This window comes from Heterodontus francisci, unplaced genomic scaffold, assembly GCF_036365525.1.
Source record: "Heterodontus francisci isolate sHetFra1 unplaced genomic scaffold, sHetFra1.hap1 HAP1_SCAFFOLD_50, whole genome shotgun sequence".
NCBI lineage: Eukaryota > Metazoa > Chordata > Chondrichthyes > Heterodontiformes > Heterodontidae > Heterodontus > Heterodontus francisci.
This window is the reverse complement of record NW_027140867.1, coordinates 6,036,270-6,055,707: the sequence shown is the minus strand read 5'-3', so window position 1 is coordinate 6,055,707 and position 19,438 is coordinate 6,036,270.

Genomic DNA, 19,438 nt, shown 5'->3' with positions numbered 1-19,438 from the left:
TTGACATCCACTGACACCAAGTAACAAAGACATACACTGATACCCAGTAACACAGGCACACACTGGGGGCGGGGGGGCACATTGTAGCAGTGGTTAGCACCGCAGCCTCACAGCTCCAGGGACCCGGGTTCGATTCTGGGTACTGCCTGTGCGGAGTTTGCAAGTTCTCCCTGTGTCTGCGTGGCTTTCCTCCGGGTGCTCCGGTTTCCTCCCACATGCCAAAGACTTGCAGGTTGATAGGTTAATTGGCCATTATATGTTGCCCCTAGTACAGGTAGGTGGTAGCGAAATACATAGGGACCGGTGGGGATGTGATAGGAATACGGGATTAGTGTAGGATTAGTATAAATGGGTTGTTGATGGTCGGCACAGACTCGGCGGGCCGAAGGGGCTGTTTAAGTGCTGTATCTCTAAACTAAACTAAATACTGACACCTAGTGTCACAGACACACACTGACACCCAGTAACACAAACAAACACACACTGACACCCAGTAACACAGAGAAACACTGAGACACAGTAACAAAGACATACACTGACACCAAGTAACACAGACACACAGTGACACCAGGTAACAAAGACATACACTGACACCAAGTCACAAAGACACACACTGACACCCAGTAACAAAGACACACACTGACAACAAGTAACACAGACAAACACTTACACCAAGCAACACAGACATACACTGACACCAAGTAACAAAGACATGCTCTGATACCCAGTAACACAGACACACACTTACACCAAGTAACTAAGACATACACTGACACCCAGTAACACAGACACACACTTACACCTAGTAACACAGACACACACTGACACCCAGTAACACAGACACTCACATACATCAAGTAACACAGACATACACTGACACCAAGTAACAAAGACATACACTGACACCAAGTAACAAAGACATACACTTACACCAAGTGACAAAGACAGACAATTACACCAAGTAACAAAGACATACACTTACACCAATTATTTTGACATACACTGACACCAAGTAACAAAGACATACACTGATACCCGTTAACACAGACAGACACTTACACCAAGTAACAAAGACATACACTGACACCAAGTCACAAAGACACACACCGACGCCCAGCAACAAAGACACACACTGACACCCAGTAACACAAACAAACACACTGACACCAAGTAACAAAGACATACACTGACACCAAGTAACACAGGCACACACTGGGAGGTGGTGGGGGGACATTGGCGCAGTGGTTAGCACCGCAGCCTCACAGCTCCAGGGACCCGGGTTCGATTCTGGGTACTGCCTGTGCGGAGTTTGCAAGTTCTCCCTGTGTCTGCGTGGCTTTCCTCCGGGTGCTCCGGTTTCCTCCCACATGCCAAAGACTTGCAGGTTGATAGGTTAATGGGCCATTATAAATTTCCCCTAGTATAGGTAGGTGGTCGGGAAATATCTAGGGACCGGTGGGGATGTGACAGGAATACGGGATTAGTGTAGGATTAGTATAAATGGGTTGTTGATGGTTGGCACAGACTCGTTGGGCCGAAGGGCCTGTTTACGTGCTCTGTCTCTGCACTAAACTGAATACTGACACCTAGTGTCACAGACACACACTGACACCCAGTAACACAAACAAACACACACTGACACCCAGTAACACAGAGAAACACTGATACACAGTAACAAAGACATACACTGACACCAAGTAACACAGACATACACTGTCACCAAGTAACAAAGACATACACTGATACCCAGTAACGCAGACACACACTGACACCAAGTAACAAAGACATACACTGACACCAAGTAACAAAGACATACACTTACACCAAGTAACAAAGACACACACTGATACCCAGTAACGCAGACACACACTGACACCCAGTAAAAAAGACATACACTGACACCAAGTCACAAAGACATACACTGATACCAAGTCACAAAGACATACACTGATGCCCAGTAACACAGACACACACTGACACCAAGTAACAAAGACATACACTGACACCAAGTAACAAAGACATACACTTACACCAAGTAAAAAAGACACACACTTACACCAAGTAACACAGACATACACTGACACCAAGTAACAAAGACAGACAATTACACCAAGTAACAAAGACATACACTTACACCAAGTATTTTGACATCCACTGACACCAAGTAACAAAGACATACACTGATACCCAGTAACACAGGCACACACTGGGGGCGGGGGGCACATTGGCGCAGTGGTTAGCACCGCAGCCTCACAGCTCCAGGGACCCGGGTTCGATTCTGGGTACTGCCTGTGCGGAGTTTGCAAGTTCTCCCTGTGTCTGCGTGGCTTTCCTCCGGGTGCTCCGGTTTCCTCCCACATGCCAAAGACTTGCAGGTTGATAGGTTAATTGGCCATTATATGTTGCCCCTTGTACAGGTAGGTGGTAGCGAAATACATAGGGACCGGTGGGGATGTGATAGGAATACGGGATTAGTGTAGGATTAGTATAAATGGGTTGTTGATGGTCGGCACAGACTCGGCGGGCCGAAGGGGCTGTTTAAGTGCTGTATCTCTAAACTAAACTAAATACTGACACCTAGTGTCACAGACACACACTGACACCCAGTAACACAAACAAACACACACTGACACCCAGTAACACAGAGAAACACTGAGACACAGTAACAAAGACATACACTGACACCAAGTAACACAGACACACACTGACACCAGGTAACAAAGACATACACTGACACCAAGTCACAAAGACACACACTGACACCCAGTAACAAAGACACACACTGACACCAAGTAACACAGACACACACTTACACCAAGCAACACAGACATACACTAACACCAAGTAACAAAGACATGCTCTGATACCCAGTAACACAGACACACACTTACACCAAGTAACTAAGACATACACTGACACCCAGTAACACAGACACACACTTACACCTAGTAACACAGACACACACTGACACCCAGTAACACAGACACACACATACATCAAGTAACACAGACATACACTGACACCAAGTAACAATGACATACACTGACACCAAGTAACAAAGACATACACTTACACCAAGTGACAAAGACAGACAATTACACCAAGTAACAAAGACATACACTTACACCAATTATTTTGACATACACTGACACCAAGTAACAAAGACATACACTGATACCCGTTAACACAGACACACACTTACACCAAGTAACAAAGACATACACTGACACCAAGTCACAAAGACACACACCGACGCCCAGCAACAAAGACACACACTGACACCCAGTAACACAAACAAACACACTGACACCAAGTAACAAAGACATACACTGACACCAAGTAACACAGGCACACACTGGGAGGTGGTGGGGGGACATTGGCGCAGTGGTTAGCACCGCAGCCTCACAGCTCCAGGGACCCGGGTTCGATTCTGTGTACTGCCTGTGCGGAGTTTGCAAGTTCTCCCTGTGTCTGCGTGGCTTTCTTCCGGGTGCTCCGGTTTCCTCCCACATGCCAAAGACTTGCAGGTTGATAGGTTATTTGGCCATTATATGTTGCCCCTAGTACAGGTAGGTGGTAGCGAAATACATAGGGTCCGGTGGGGATGTGATAGGAATACGGTATTAGTGCAGGATTATTATAAATGGGTTGTTGATGGTCGGCACAGACTCGGCGGGCCGAAGGGGCTGTTTAAGTGCTGTATCTCTAAACTAAACTAAATACTGACACCTAGTGTCACAGACACACACTGACACCCAGTAACACAAACAAACACACACTGACACCCAGTAACACAGAGAAACACTGAGACACAGTAACAAAGACATACACTGACACCAAGTAACACAGACACACACTGACACCAGGTAACAAAGACATACACTGACACCAAGTCACAAAGACACACACTGACACCCAGTAACAAAGACACACACTGACACCAAGTAACACAGACACACACTTACACCAAGCAACACAGACATACACTGACACCAAGTAACAAAGACATGCTCTGATACCCAGTAACACAGACACACACTTACACCAAGTAACTAAGACATACGCTGACACCCAGTAACACAGACACACACTTACACCTAGTAACACAGACACACACTGACACCCAGTAACACAGACACACACATACATCAAGTAACACAGACATACACTGACACCAAGTAACAAAGACATACACTGACACCAAGTAACAAAGACATACACTTACACCAAGTGACAAAGACAGACAATTACACCAAGTAACAAAGACATACACTTACACCAATTATTTTGACATACACTGACACCAAGTAACAAAGACATACACTGATACCCGTTAACACAGACACACACTTACACCAAGTAACAAAGACATACACTGACACCAAGTCACAAAGACACACACCGACGCCCAGCAACAAAGACACACACTGACACCCAGTAACACAAACAAACACACTGACACCAAGTAACAAAGACATACACTGACACCAAGTAACACAGGCACACACTGGGAGGTGGTGGGGGGACATTGGCGCAGTGGTTAGCACCGCAGCCTCACAGCTCCAGGGACCCGGGTTCGATTCTGGGTACTGCCTGTGCGGAGTTTGCAAGTTCTCCCTGTGTCTGCGTGGCTTTCCTCCGGGTGCTCCGGTTTCCTCCCACATGCCAAAGACTTGCAGGTTGATAGGTTAATTGGCCATTATATGTTGCCCCTAGTACAGGTAGGTGGTAGCGAAATACATAGGGACCGGTGTGGATGTGATAGGAATACGGGATTAGTGTAGGATTAGTATAAATGGGTTGTTGATGGTCGGCACAGACTCGGCGGGCCGAAGGGGCTGTTTAAGTGCTGTATCTCTAAACTAAACTAAATACTGACACCTAGTGTCACAGACACACACTGACACCCAGTAACACAAACAAACACACACTGACACCCAGTAACACAGAGAAACACTGAGACACAGTAACAAAGACATACACTGACACCAAGTAACACAGACACACACTGACACCAGGTAACAAAGACATACACTGACACCAAGTCACAAAGACACACACTGACACCCAGTAACAAAGACACACACTGACACCAAGTAACACAGACACACACTTACACCAAGCAACACAGACATACACTAACACCAAGTAACAAAGACATGCTCTGATACCCAGTAACACAGACACACACTTACACCAAGTAACTAAGACATACACTGACACCCAGTAACACAGACACACACTTACACCTAGTAACACAGACACACACTGACACCCAGTAACACAGACACACACATACATCAAGTAACACAGACATACACTGACACCAAGTAACAATGACATACACTGACACCAAGTAACAAAGACATACACTTACACCAAGTGACAAAGACAGACAATTACACCAAGTAACAAAGACATACACTTACACCAATTATTTTGACATACACTGACACCAAGTAACAAAGACATACACTGATACCCGTTAACACAGACACACACTTACACCAAGTAACAAAGACATACACTGACACCAAGTCACAAAGACACACACCGACGCCCAGCAACAAAGACACACACTGACACCCAGTAACACAAACAAACACACTGACACCAAGTAACAAAGACATACACTGACACCAAGTAACACAGGCACACACTGGGAGGTGGTGGGGGGACATTGGCGCAGTGGTTAGCATCGCAGCCTCACAGCTCCAGGGACCCGGGTTCGATTCTGGGTACTGCCTGTGCGGAGTTTGCAAGTTCTCCCTGTGTCTGCGTGGCTTTCCTCCGGGTGCTCCGGTTTCCTCCCACATGCCAAAGACTTGCAGGTTGATAGGTTAATTGGCCATTATATGTTGCCCCTAGTACAGGTAGGTGGTAGCGAAATACATAGGGACCGGTGGGGATGTGATAGGAATACGGGATTAGTGTAGGATTATTATAAATGGGTTGTTGATGGTCGGCACAGACTCGGCGGGCCGAAGGGGCTGTTTAAGTGCTGTATCTCTAAACTAAACTAAATACTGACACCTAGTGTCACAGACACACACTGACACCCAGTAACACAAACAAACACACACTGACACCCAGTAACACAGAGAAACACTGAGACACAGTAACAAAGACATACACTGACACCAAGTAACACAGACACACACTGACACCAGGTAACAAAGACATACACTGACACCAAGTCACAAAGACACACACTGACACCCAGTAACAAAGACACACACTGACACCAAGTAACACAGACACACACTTACACCAAGCAACACAGACATACACTGACACCAAGTAACAAAGACATGCTCTGATACCCAGTAACACAGACACACACTTACACCAAGTAACTAAGACATACACTGACACCCAGTAACACAGACACACACTTACACCTAGTAACACAGACACACACTGACACCCAGTAACACAGACACACACATACATCAAGTAACACAGACATACACTGACACCAAGTAACAATGACATACACTGACACCAAGTAACAAAGACATACACTTACACCAAGTGACAAAGACAGACAATTACACCAAGTAACAAAGACATACACTTACACCAATTATTTTGACATACACTGACACCAAGTAACAAAGACATACACTGATACCCGTTAACACAGACACACACTTACACCAAGTAACAAAGACATACACTGACACCAAGTCACAAAGACACACACCGACGCCCAGCAACAAAGACACACACTGACACCCAGTAACAAAGACACACACTGACACCAAGTAACACAGACACACACTTACACCAAGCAACACAGACATACACTGACACCAAGTAACAAAGACATGCTCTGATACCCAGTAACACAGACACACACTTACACCAAGTAACTAAGACATACACTGACACCCAGTAACACAGACACACACTTACACCTAGTAACACAGACACACACTGACACCCAGTAACACAGACACACACATACATCAAGTAACACAGACATACACTGACACCAAGTAACAATGACATACACTGACACCAAGTAACAAAGACATACACTTACACCAAGTGACAAAGACAGACAATTACACCAAGTAACAAAGACATACACTTACACCAATTATTTTGACATACACTGACACCAAGTAACAAAGACATACACTGATACCCGTTAACACAGACACACACTTACACCAAGTAACAAAGACATACACTGACACCAAGTCACAAAGACACACACCGACGCCCAGCAACAAAGACACACACTGACACCCAGTAACACAAACAAACACACTGACACCAAGTAACAAAGACATACACTGACACCAAGTAACACAGGCACACACTGGGAGGTGGTGGGGGGACATTGGCGCAGTGGTTAGCATCGCAGCCTCACAGCTCCAGGGACCCGGGTTCGATTCTGGGTACTGCCTGTGCGGAGTTTGCAAGTTCTCCCTGTGTCTGCGTGGCTTTCCTCCGGGTGCTCCGGTTTCCTCCCACATGCCAAAGACTTGCAGGTTGATAGGTTAATTGGCCATTATATGTTGCCCCTAGTACAGGTAGGTGGTAGCGAAATACATAGGGACCGGTGGGGATGTGATAGGAATACGGGATTAGTGTAGGATTATTATAAATGGGTTGTTGATGGTCGGCACAGACTCGGCGGGCCGAAGGGGCTGTTTAAGTGCTGTATCTCTAAACTAAACTAAATACTGACACCTAGTGTCACAGACACACACTGACACCCAGTAACACAAACAAACACACACTGACACCCAGTAACACAGAGAAACACTGAGACACAGTAACAAAGACATACACTGACACCAAGTAACACAGACACACACTGACACCAGGTAACAAAGACATACACTGACACCAAGTCACAAAGACACACACTGACACCCAGTAACAAAGACACACACTGACACCAAGTAACACAGACACACACTTACACCAAGCAACACAGACATACACTGACACCAAGTAACAAAGACATGCTCTGATACCCAGTAACACAGACACACACTTACACCAAGTAACTAAGACATACACTGACACCCAGTAACACAGACACACACTTACACCTAGTAACACAGACACACACTGACACCCAGTAACACAGACACACACATACATCAAGTAACACAGACATACACTGACACCAAGTAACAATGACATACACTGACACCAAGTAACAAAGACATACACTTACACCAAGTGACAAAGACAGACAATTACACCAAGTAACAAAGACATACACTTACACAAATTATTTTGACATACACTGACACCAAGTAACAAAGACATACACTGATACCCGTTAACACAGACAAACACTTACACCAAGTAACAAAGACATACACTGACACCAAGTCACAAAGACACACACCGACGCCCAGCAACAAAGACACACACTGACACCCAGTAACACAAACAAACACACTGACACCAAGTAACAAAGACATACACTGACACCAAGTAACACAGGCACACACTGGGAGGTGGTGGGGGGACATTGGCGCAGTGGTTAGCACCGCAGCCTCACAGCTCCAGGGACCCGGGTTCGATTCTGGGTACTGCCTGTGCGGAGTTTGCAAGTTCTCCCTGTGTCTGCGTGGCTTTCCTCCGGGTGCTCCGGTTTCCTCCCACATGCCAAAGACTTGCAGGTTGATAGGTTAATGGGCCATTATAAATTTCCCCTAGTATAGGTAGGTGGTAGGGAAATATCTAGGGACCGGTGGGGATGTGACAGGAATACGGGATTAGTGTAGGATTAGTATAAATGGGTTGTTGATGGTTGGCACAGACTCGGTGGGCCGAAGGGCCTGTTTACGTGCTCTATCTCTGCACTAAACTAAATACTGACACCTAGTGTCACAGACACACACTGACACCCAGTAACACAAACAAATACACACTGACACCCAGTAACACAGAGAAACACTGATACACAGTAACAAAGACATACACTGACACCAAGTAACACAGACATACACTGACACCAAGTAACAAAGACATACACTGATACCCAGTAACGCAGACACACACTTACACCCCGTAACACAGACACACACTGACACCAAGTAACAAAGACATACACTTACACCAAGTTACAAAGACATACACTTACACCAAGTAACAAAGACACACACTGATACCCAGTAACGCAGACACACACTTACACCCAGTAAAAAAGACATACACTGACACCAAGTCACAAAGACATACACTGATACCAAGTCACAAAGACATACACTGATGCCCAGTAACACAGACACACACTGACACCAAGTAACAAAGACATACACTTACACCAAGTAAAAAAGACACACACTTACACCAAGTAACACAGACATACACTGACACCAAGTAACAAAGACAGACAATTACACCAAGTAACAAAGACATACACTTACACCAAGTATTTTGACATTCACTGACACCAAGTAACAAAGACATACACTGATACCCAGTAACACAGGCACACACTGGGGGCGGGGGGCACATTGGCGCAGTGGTTAGCACCGCAGCCTCACAGCTCCAGGGACCCGGGTTCGATTCTGGGTACTGCCTGTGCGGAGTTTGCAAGTTCTCCCTGTGTCTGCGTGGCTTTCTTCCGGGTGCTCCGGTTTCCTCCCACATGCCAAAGACTTGCAGGTTGATAGGTTAATTGGCCATTATATGTTGCCCCTAGTACAGGTAGGTGGTAGCGAAATACATAGGGACCGGTGGGGATGTGATAGGAATACGGAATTAGTGTAGGATTAGTATAAATGGGTTGTTGATGGTCGGCACAGACTCGGCGGGCCGAAGGGGCTGTTTAAGTGCTGTATCTCTAAACTAAACTAAATACTGACACCTAGTGTCACAGACACACACTGACACCCAGTAACACAAACAAACACACACTGACACCCAGTAACAGAGAGAAACACTGAGACACAGTAACAAAGACATACACTGACACCAAGTAACACAGACACACACTGACACCAGGTAACAAAGACATACACTGACACCAAGTCACAAAGACACACACTGACACCCAGTAACAAAGACACACAACGACACCAAGTAACACAGACACACACTTACACCAAGCAACACAGACATACACTGACACCAAGTAACAAAGACATGCTCTGATACCCAGTAACACAGACACACACATACACCAAGTAACTAAGACATATACTGACACCCAGTAACACAGACACACACTTACACCTAGTAACACAGACACACACTGACACCCAGTAACACAGACACACACATACATCAAGTAACACAGACATACACTGACACCAAGTAACAAAGACATACACTGACACCAAGTAACAAAGACATACACTTACACCAAGTGACAAAGACAGACAATTACACCAAGTAACAAAGACATACACTTACACCAATTATTTTGACATACACTGACACCAAGTAACAAAGACATACACTGATACCCGTTAACACAGACACACACTTACACCAAGTAACAAAGACATACACTGACACCAAGTCACAAAGACACACACCGACGCCCAGCAACAAAGACACACACTGACACCCAGTAACACAAACAAACACACTGACACCAAGTAACAAAGACATACACTGACACCAAGTAACACAGGCACACACTGGGAGGTGGTGGGGGGACATTGGCGCAGTGGTTTGCACCGCAGCCAAACAGCTCCAGGGACCCGGGTTCGATTCTGGGTACTGCCTGTGCGGAGTTTGCAAGTTCTCCCTGTGTCTGCGTGGCTTTCCTCCGGGTGCTCCGGTTTCCTCCCACATGCCAAAGACTTGCAGGTTGATAGGTTAATGGGCCATTATAAATTTCCCCTAGTATAGGTAGGTGGTAGGGAAATATCTAGGGACCGGTGGGGATGTGACAGGAATACGGGATTAGTGTAGGATTAGTATAAATGGGTTGTTGATGGTTGGCACAGACTCGGTTGGCCGAAGGGCCTGTTTACGTGCTCTATCTCTGCACTAAACTAAATACTGACACCTAGTGTCACAGACACACACTGACACCCAGTAACACAAACAAACACACACTGACACCCAGTAACACAGAGAAACACTGATACACAGTAACAAAGACATACACTGACACCAAGTAACACAGACATACACTGACACCAAGTAACAAAGACATACACTGATACCCAGTAACGCAGACACACACTTACACCCAGTAACACAGACACACACTGACACCAAGTAACAAAGACATACACTGACACCAAGTTACAAAGACATACACTTACACCAAGTAACAAAGACACACACTGATACCCAGTAACGCAGACACACACTTACACCCAGTAAAAACGACATACACTGACACCAAGTCACAAAGACATACACTGATACCAAGTCACAAAGACATACACTGATGCCCAGTAACACAGACACACACTGACACCAAGTAACAAAGACATACACTGACACCAAGTAACAAAGACATACACTTACACCAAGTAAAAAAGACACACACTTACACCAAGTAACACAGACATACACTGACACCAAGTAACAAAGACAGACAATTACACCAAGTAACAAAGACATACACTTACACCAAGTATTTTGACATCCACTGACACCAAGTAACAAAGACATACACTGATACCCAGTAACACAGGCACACACTGGGGGCGGGGGGCACATTGGCGCAGTGGTTAGCACCGCAGCCTCACAGCTCCAGGGACCCGGGTTCGATTCTGGGTACTGCCTGTGCGGAGTTTGCAAGTTCTCCCTGTGTCTGCGTGGCTTTCCTCCGGGTGCTCCGGTTTCCTCCCACATGCCAAAGACTTGCAGGTTGATAGGTTAATTGGCCATTATATGTTGCCCCTAGTACAGGTAGGTGGTAGCGAAATACATAGGGACCGGTGGGGATGTGATAGGAATACGGGATTAGTGTAGGATTAGTATAAATGGGTTGTTGATGGTCGGCACAGACTCGGCGGGCCGAAGGGGCTGTTTAAGTGCTGTATCTCTAAACTAAACTAAATACTGACACCTAGTGTCACAGACACACACTGACACCCAGTAACACAAACAAACACACACTGACACCCAGTAACACAGAGAAACACTGAGACACAGTAACAAAGACATACACTGACACCAAGTAACACAGACACACACTGACACCAGGTAACAAAGACATACACTGACACCAAGTCACAAAGACACACACTGACACCCAGTAACAAAGACACACACTGACACCAAGTAACACAGACAAACACTTACACCAAGCAACACAGACATACACTGACACCAAGTAACAAAGACATGCTCTGATACCCAGTAACACAGACACACACTTACACCAAGTAACTAAGACATACACTGACACCCAGTAACACAGACACACACTTACACCTAGTAACACAGACACACACTGACACCCAGTAACACAGACGCACACATACATCAAGTAACACAGACATACACTGACACCAAGTAACAAAGACATACACTGACACCAAGTAACAAAGACATACACTTACACCAAGTGACAAAGACAGACAATTACACCAAGTAACAAAGACATACACTTACACCAATTATTTTGCCATACACTGACACCAAGTAACAAAGACATACACTGATACCCGTTAACACAGACACACACTTACACCAAGTAACAAAGACATACACTGACACCAAGTCACAAAGACACACACCGACGCCCAGCAACAAAGACACACACTGACACCCAGTAACACAAACAAACACACTGACACCAAGTAACAAAGACATACACTGACACCAAGTAACACAGGCACACACTGGGAGGTGGTGGGGGGACATTGGCGCAGTGGTTAGCACCGCAGCCTCACAGCTCCAGGGACCCGGGTTCGATTCTGGGTGCTGCCTGTGCGGAGTTTGCAAGTTCTCCCTGTGTCTGCGTGGCTTTCCTCCGGGTGCTCCGGTTTCCTCCCACATGCCAAAGACTTGCAGGTTGATAGGTTAATGGGCCATTATAAATTTCCCCTAGTATAGGTAGGTGGTCGGGAAATATCTAGGGACCGGTGGGGATGTGACAGGAATACGGGATTAGTGTAGGATTAGTATAAATGGGTTGTTGATGGTTGGCACAGACTCGGTGGGCCGAAGGGCCTGTTTACGTGCTCTGTCTCTGCACTAAACTGAATACTGACACCTAGTGTCACGGACACACACTGACACCCAGTAACACAAACAAACACACACTGACACCCAGTAACACAGAGAAACACTGATACACAGTAACAAAGACATACACTGACACCAAGTAACACAGACATACACTGACACCAAGTAACAAAGACATACACTGATACCCAGTAACGCAGACACACACTGGCACCAAGTAACAAAGACATACACTGACACCAAGTAACAAAGACATACACTTACACCAAGTAACAAAGACACACACTGATACCCAGTAACGCAGACACACACTGACACCCAGTAAAAAAGACATACACTGACACCAAGTCACAAAGACATACACTGATACCAAGTCACAAAGACATACACTGATGCCCAGTAACACAGACACACACTGACACCAAGTAACAAAGACATACACTGACACCAAGTAACAAAGACATACACTTACACCAAGTAAAAAAGACACACACTTACACCAAGTAACACAGACATACACTGACACCAAGTAACAAAGACAGACAATTACACCAAGTAACAAAGACATACACTTACACCAAGTATTTTGACATCCACTGACACCAAGTAACAAAGACATACACTGATACCCAGTAACACAGGCACACACTGGGGGCGGGGGGCACATTGGCGCAGTGGTTAGCACCGCAGCCTCACAGCTCCAGGGACCCGGGTTCGATTCTGGGTACTGCCTGTGCGGAGTTTGCAAGTTCTCACTGTGTCTGCGTGGCTTTCCTCCGGGTGCTCCGGTTTCCTCCCACATGCCAAAGACTTGCAGGTTGATAGGTTAATTGGCCATTATATGTTGCCCCTAGTACAGGTAGGTGGTAGCGAAATACATAGGGACCGGTGGGGATGTGATAGGAATACGGGATTAGTGTAGGATTAGTATAAATGGGTTGTTGATGGTCGGCACAGACTCGGCGGGCCGAAGGGGCTGTTTAAGTTCTGTATCTCTAAACTAAACTAAATACTGACACCTAGTGTCACAGACACACACTGACACCCAGTAACACAAACAAACACACACTGACACCCAGTAACACAGAGAAACACTGAGACACAGTAACAAAGACATACACTGACACCAAGTAACACAGATTCACACTGACACCAGCTAACAAAGACATACACTGACACCAAGTCACAAAGACACACACTGACACCCAGTAACAAAGACACACACTGACACCAAGTAACACAGACACACAGTTCCACCAAGCAACACAGACATACACTGACACCAAGTAACAAAGACATGCTCTGATACCCAGTAACACAGACACACACTTACACCAAGTAACTAAGACATACACTGACACCCAGTAACACAGATACACACTTACACCTAGTAACACAGACATACACTGACACCAAGTAACAAAGACATACACTGACACCAAGTAACAAAGACATACACTTACACCAAGTGACAAAGACAGACAATTACACCAAGTAACAAAGACATACACTTACACCAATTATTTTGACATACACTGACACCAAGTAACAAAGACATACACTGATACCCGTTAACACAGACACACACTTACACCAAGTAACAAAGACATACACTGACACCAAGTCACAAAGACACTCACCGACGCCCAGCAACAAAGACACAAACTGACACCCAGTAACACAAACAAACACACTGACACCAAGTAACAAAGACATGCACTGACACCAAGTAACACAGGCACACACTGGGAGGTGGTGGGGGGACATTGGCGCAGTGGTTAGCACCGCAGCCTCACAGCTCCAGGGATCCGGGTTCGATTCTGGGTACTGCCTGTGCGGAGTTTGCAAGTTCTCCCTGTGTCTGCGTGGCTTTCCTCCGGGTGCTCCGGTTTCCTCCCACATGCCAAAGACTTGCAGGTTGATAGGTTAATTGGCCATTATATGTTGCCCCTAGTACAGGTCGGTGGTAGCAAAATACATAGGGACCGGTGGGGATGTGATAGGAATACGGGATTAGTGTAGGATTAGTATAAATGGGTTGTTGATTTTCGGCACAGACTCGGCGGGCCGAAGGGGCTGTTTAAGTGCTGTATCTCTAAACTAAACTAAATACTGACACCTAGTGTCACAGACACACACTGACACCCAGTAACACAAACAAACACACAAAGACACCCAGTAACACAGAGAAACACTGAGACACAGTAACAAAGACATACACTGACACCAAGTAACACAGACACACACTGACACCAGGTTACAAAGACATACACTGACACCAAGTCACAAAGACACACACTGACACCCAGTAACAAAGACACACACTGACACCAAGTAACACAGACACACAATTACACCAAGCAACACAGACATACACTAACACCAAGTAACAAAGACATGCTCTGATACCCAGTAACACTGACACACACTTACACCAAGTAACTAAGACATACACTGACACCCAGTAACACAGACACACACGTACACCTAGTAACACAGACACACACTGACACCCAGTAACACAGACACACACATACATCAAGTAACACAGACATACACTGACACCAAGTAACAATGACATACACTGACACCAAGTAACAAAGACATACACTTACACCAAGTGACAAAGACAGACAATTACACCAAGTAACAAAGACATACACTTACACCAATTATTTTGACATACACTGACACCAAGTAACAAAGACATACACTGATACCCGTTAACACAGACACACACTTACACCAAGTAACAAAGACATACACTGACACCAAGTCACAAAGACACACACCGACGCCCAGCAACAAAGACACACACTGACACTCAGTAACACAAACAAACACACTGACACCAAGTAACAAAGACATACACTGACACCAAGTAACACAGGCACACACTGGGAGGTGGTGGGGGGACATTGGCGCAGTGGTTAGCACCGCAGCCTCACAGCTCCAGGGACCCGGGTTCGATTCTGGGTACTGCCTGTGCGGAGTTTGCAAGTTCTCCCTGTGTCTGCGCGGCTTTCATCCGGGTGCTCCGGTTTCCTCCCACATGCCAAAGACTTGCAGGTTGATAGGTTAATTGGCCATTATATGTTGCCCCTAGTACAGGTAGGTGGTAGCGAAATACATAGGGACCGGTGGGGATGTGATAGGAATACGGGATTAGTGTAGGATTAGTATAAATGGGTTGTTGATGGTCGGCACAGACTCGGCGGGCCGAAGGGGCTGTTTAAGTGCTGTATCTCTAAACTAAACTAAATACTGACACCTAGTGTCACAGACACACACTGACACCCAGTAACACAAACAAACACACACTGACACCCAGTAACACAGAGAAACACTGAGACACAGTAACAAAGACATACACTGACACCAAGTAACACAGACACACACTGACACCAGGTAACAAAGACATACACTGACACCAAGTCACAAAGACACACACTGACACCCAGTAACAAAGACACACACTGACACCAAGTAACACAGACACACACTTACACCAAGCAACACAGACATACACTGACACCAAGTAACAAAGACATGCTCTGATACCCAGTAACACAGACACACACTTACACCAAGTAACTAAGACATACACTGACACCCAGTAACACAGACACACACTTACACCTAGTAACACAGACACACACTGACACCCAGTAACACAGACACACACATACATCAAGTAACACAGACATACACTGACACCAAGTAACAAAGACATACACTTACACCAAGTGACAAAGACAGACAATTACACCAAGTAACAAAGACATACACTTACACCAATTATTTTGACATACACTGACACCAAGTAACAAAGACATACACTGATACCCGTTAATACAGACACACACTTACACCAAGTAACAAAGACATACACTGACTCCAAGTCACAAAGACACACACCGACGCCCAGCAACAAAGACAGACACTGACACCCAGTAACACAAACAAACACACTGACACCAAGTAACAAAGACATACACTGACACCAAGTAACACAGGCACACACTGGGAGGTGGTGGGGGGACATTGGCGCAGTGGTTAGCACCGCAGCCTCACAGCTCCAGGGACCCGGGTTCGATTCTGGGTACTGCCTGTGCGGAGTTTGCAAGTTCTCCCTGTGTCTGCGCGGCTTTCCTCCGGGTGCTCCGGTTTCCTCCCACATGCCAAAGACTTGCAGGTTGATAGGTTAATGGGCCATTATAAATTTCCCCTAGTATAGGTAGGTGGTAGGGAAATATCTAGGGACCGGTGGGGATGTGACAGGAATACGGGATTAGTGTAGGATTAGTATAAATGGGTTGTTGATTGTTGGCACAGACTCGGTGGCCCGAAGGGCCTGTTTACGTGCTCTATCTCTGCACTAAACTAAAAACTGACACCTAGTGTCACAGACACACACTGACACCCAGTAACACAAACAAACACACACTGACACCCAGTAACACAGAGAAACACTGATACACAGTAACAAAGACATACACTGACACCAGGTAACACAGACATACACTGACACCAAGTAACAAAGACATACACTGATACCCAGTAACGCAGACACGCACTTACACCCAGTAACACAGACACACACTGACACCAAGTAACAAAGACATACACTGACACCAAGTTACAAAGACATACACTTACACCAAGTAACAAAGACACACACTGATACCCAGTAACGCAGACACACACTTACACCCAGTAAAAAAGACATACACTGACACCAAGTCACAAAGACATACACTGATACCAAGTCACAAAGACATACACTGATGCCCAGTAACACAGACACACACTGACCCCAAGTAACAAAGACATACACTGACACCAAGTAACAAAGACATACACTTACACCAAGTAAAAAAGACACACACTTACACCAAGTAACACAGACATACACTGACACCAAGTAACAAAGACAGACAATTACACCAAGTAACAAAGACATACACTTACACCAAGTATTTTGACATCCACTGACACCAAGTAACAAAGACATACACTGATACCCAGTAACACAGGCACACACTGGGGGCGGGGGGCACATTGGCGCAGTGGTTAGCACCGCAGCCTCACAGCTCCAGGGACCCGGGTTCGATTCTGGGTACTGCCTGTGCGGAGTTTGCAAGTTCTCCCTGTGTCTGCGTGGCTTTCCTCCGGGTGCTCCGGTTTCCTCCCACATGCCAAAGACTTGCAGGTTGATAGGTTAATTGGCCATTATATGTTGCCCCTAGTACAGGTAGGTGGTAGCGAAATACATAGGGACCGGTGGGGATGTGATAGGAATACGGGATTAGTGTAGGATTAGTATAAATTGGTTGCTGATGGTCGGCACAGACTCGGCGGGCCGAAGGGGCTGTTTAAGTGCTGTATCTCTAAACTAAACTAAATACTGACACCTAGTGTCACAGACACATACTGAAACCCAGTAACACAAACAAACACACACTGACACCCAGTAACACAGAGAAACACTGAGACACAGTAACAAAGACATACACTGACACCAAGTAACACAGACACACACTGACACCAGGTAACAAAGACATACACTGACACCAAGTCACAAAGACACACACTGACACCCAGTAACAAAGACACACACTGACACCAAGTAACACAGACACACACTTACACCAAGCAACACAGACATACACTGACACCAAGTAACAAAGACATGCTCTGATACCCAGTAACACAGACACACACTTACACCAAGTAACTAAGACATACACTGACACCCAGTAACACAGACACACACTTACACCAAGTAACAAAGACATCCACTGACACCCACTAACAAAGACATACACTTACACCTAGTAACACAGACAAACACTGACACCCAGTAATACAGACACACACATACATCAAGTAACACAGACATACACTGACACCAAGTAACAAAGACATACACTGACAATAAGTAACAAAGACATACACTTACACCAAGTGACAAAGACAGACAATTACACCAAGTAACAAAGACATAAACTTACACCAATTATTTTGACATACACTGACACCAAGTAACAAAGACATACACTGATACCAAGTCACAAAGACACACACCGACGCCCAGCAACAAAGACACACAATGACACCCAGTAACACAAACAAACACACTGACACCAAGTAACAAAGACATACACTGACACCAAGTAACACAGGCACACGCTGGGAGGTGGTGGGGGGACATTGGCGCAGTGGTTAGCACCGCAGCCTCACAGTTCCAGGGACCCGGGTTCGATTCTGGGTACTGCCTGTGCGGAGTTTGCAAGTT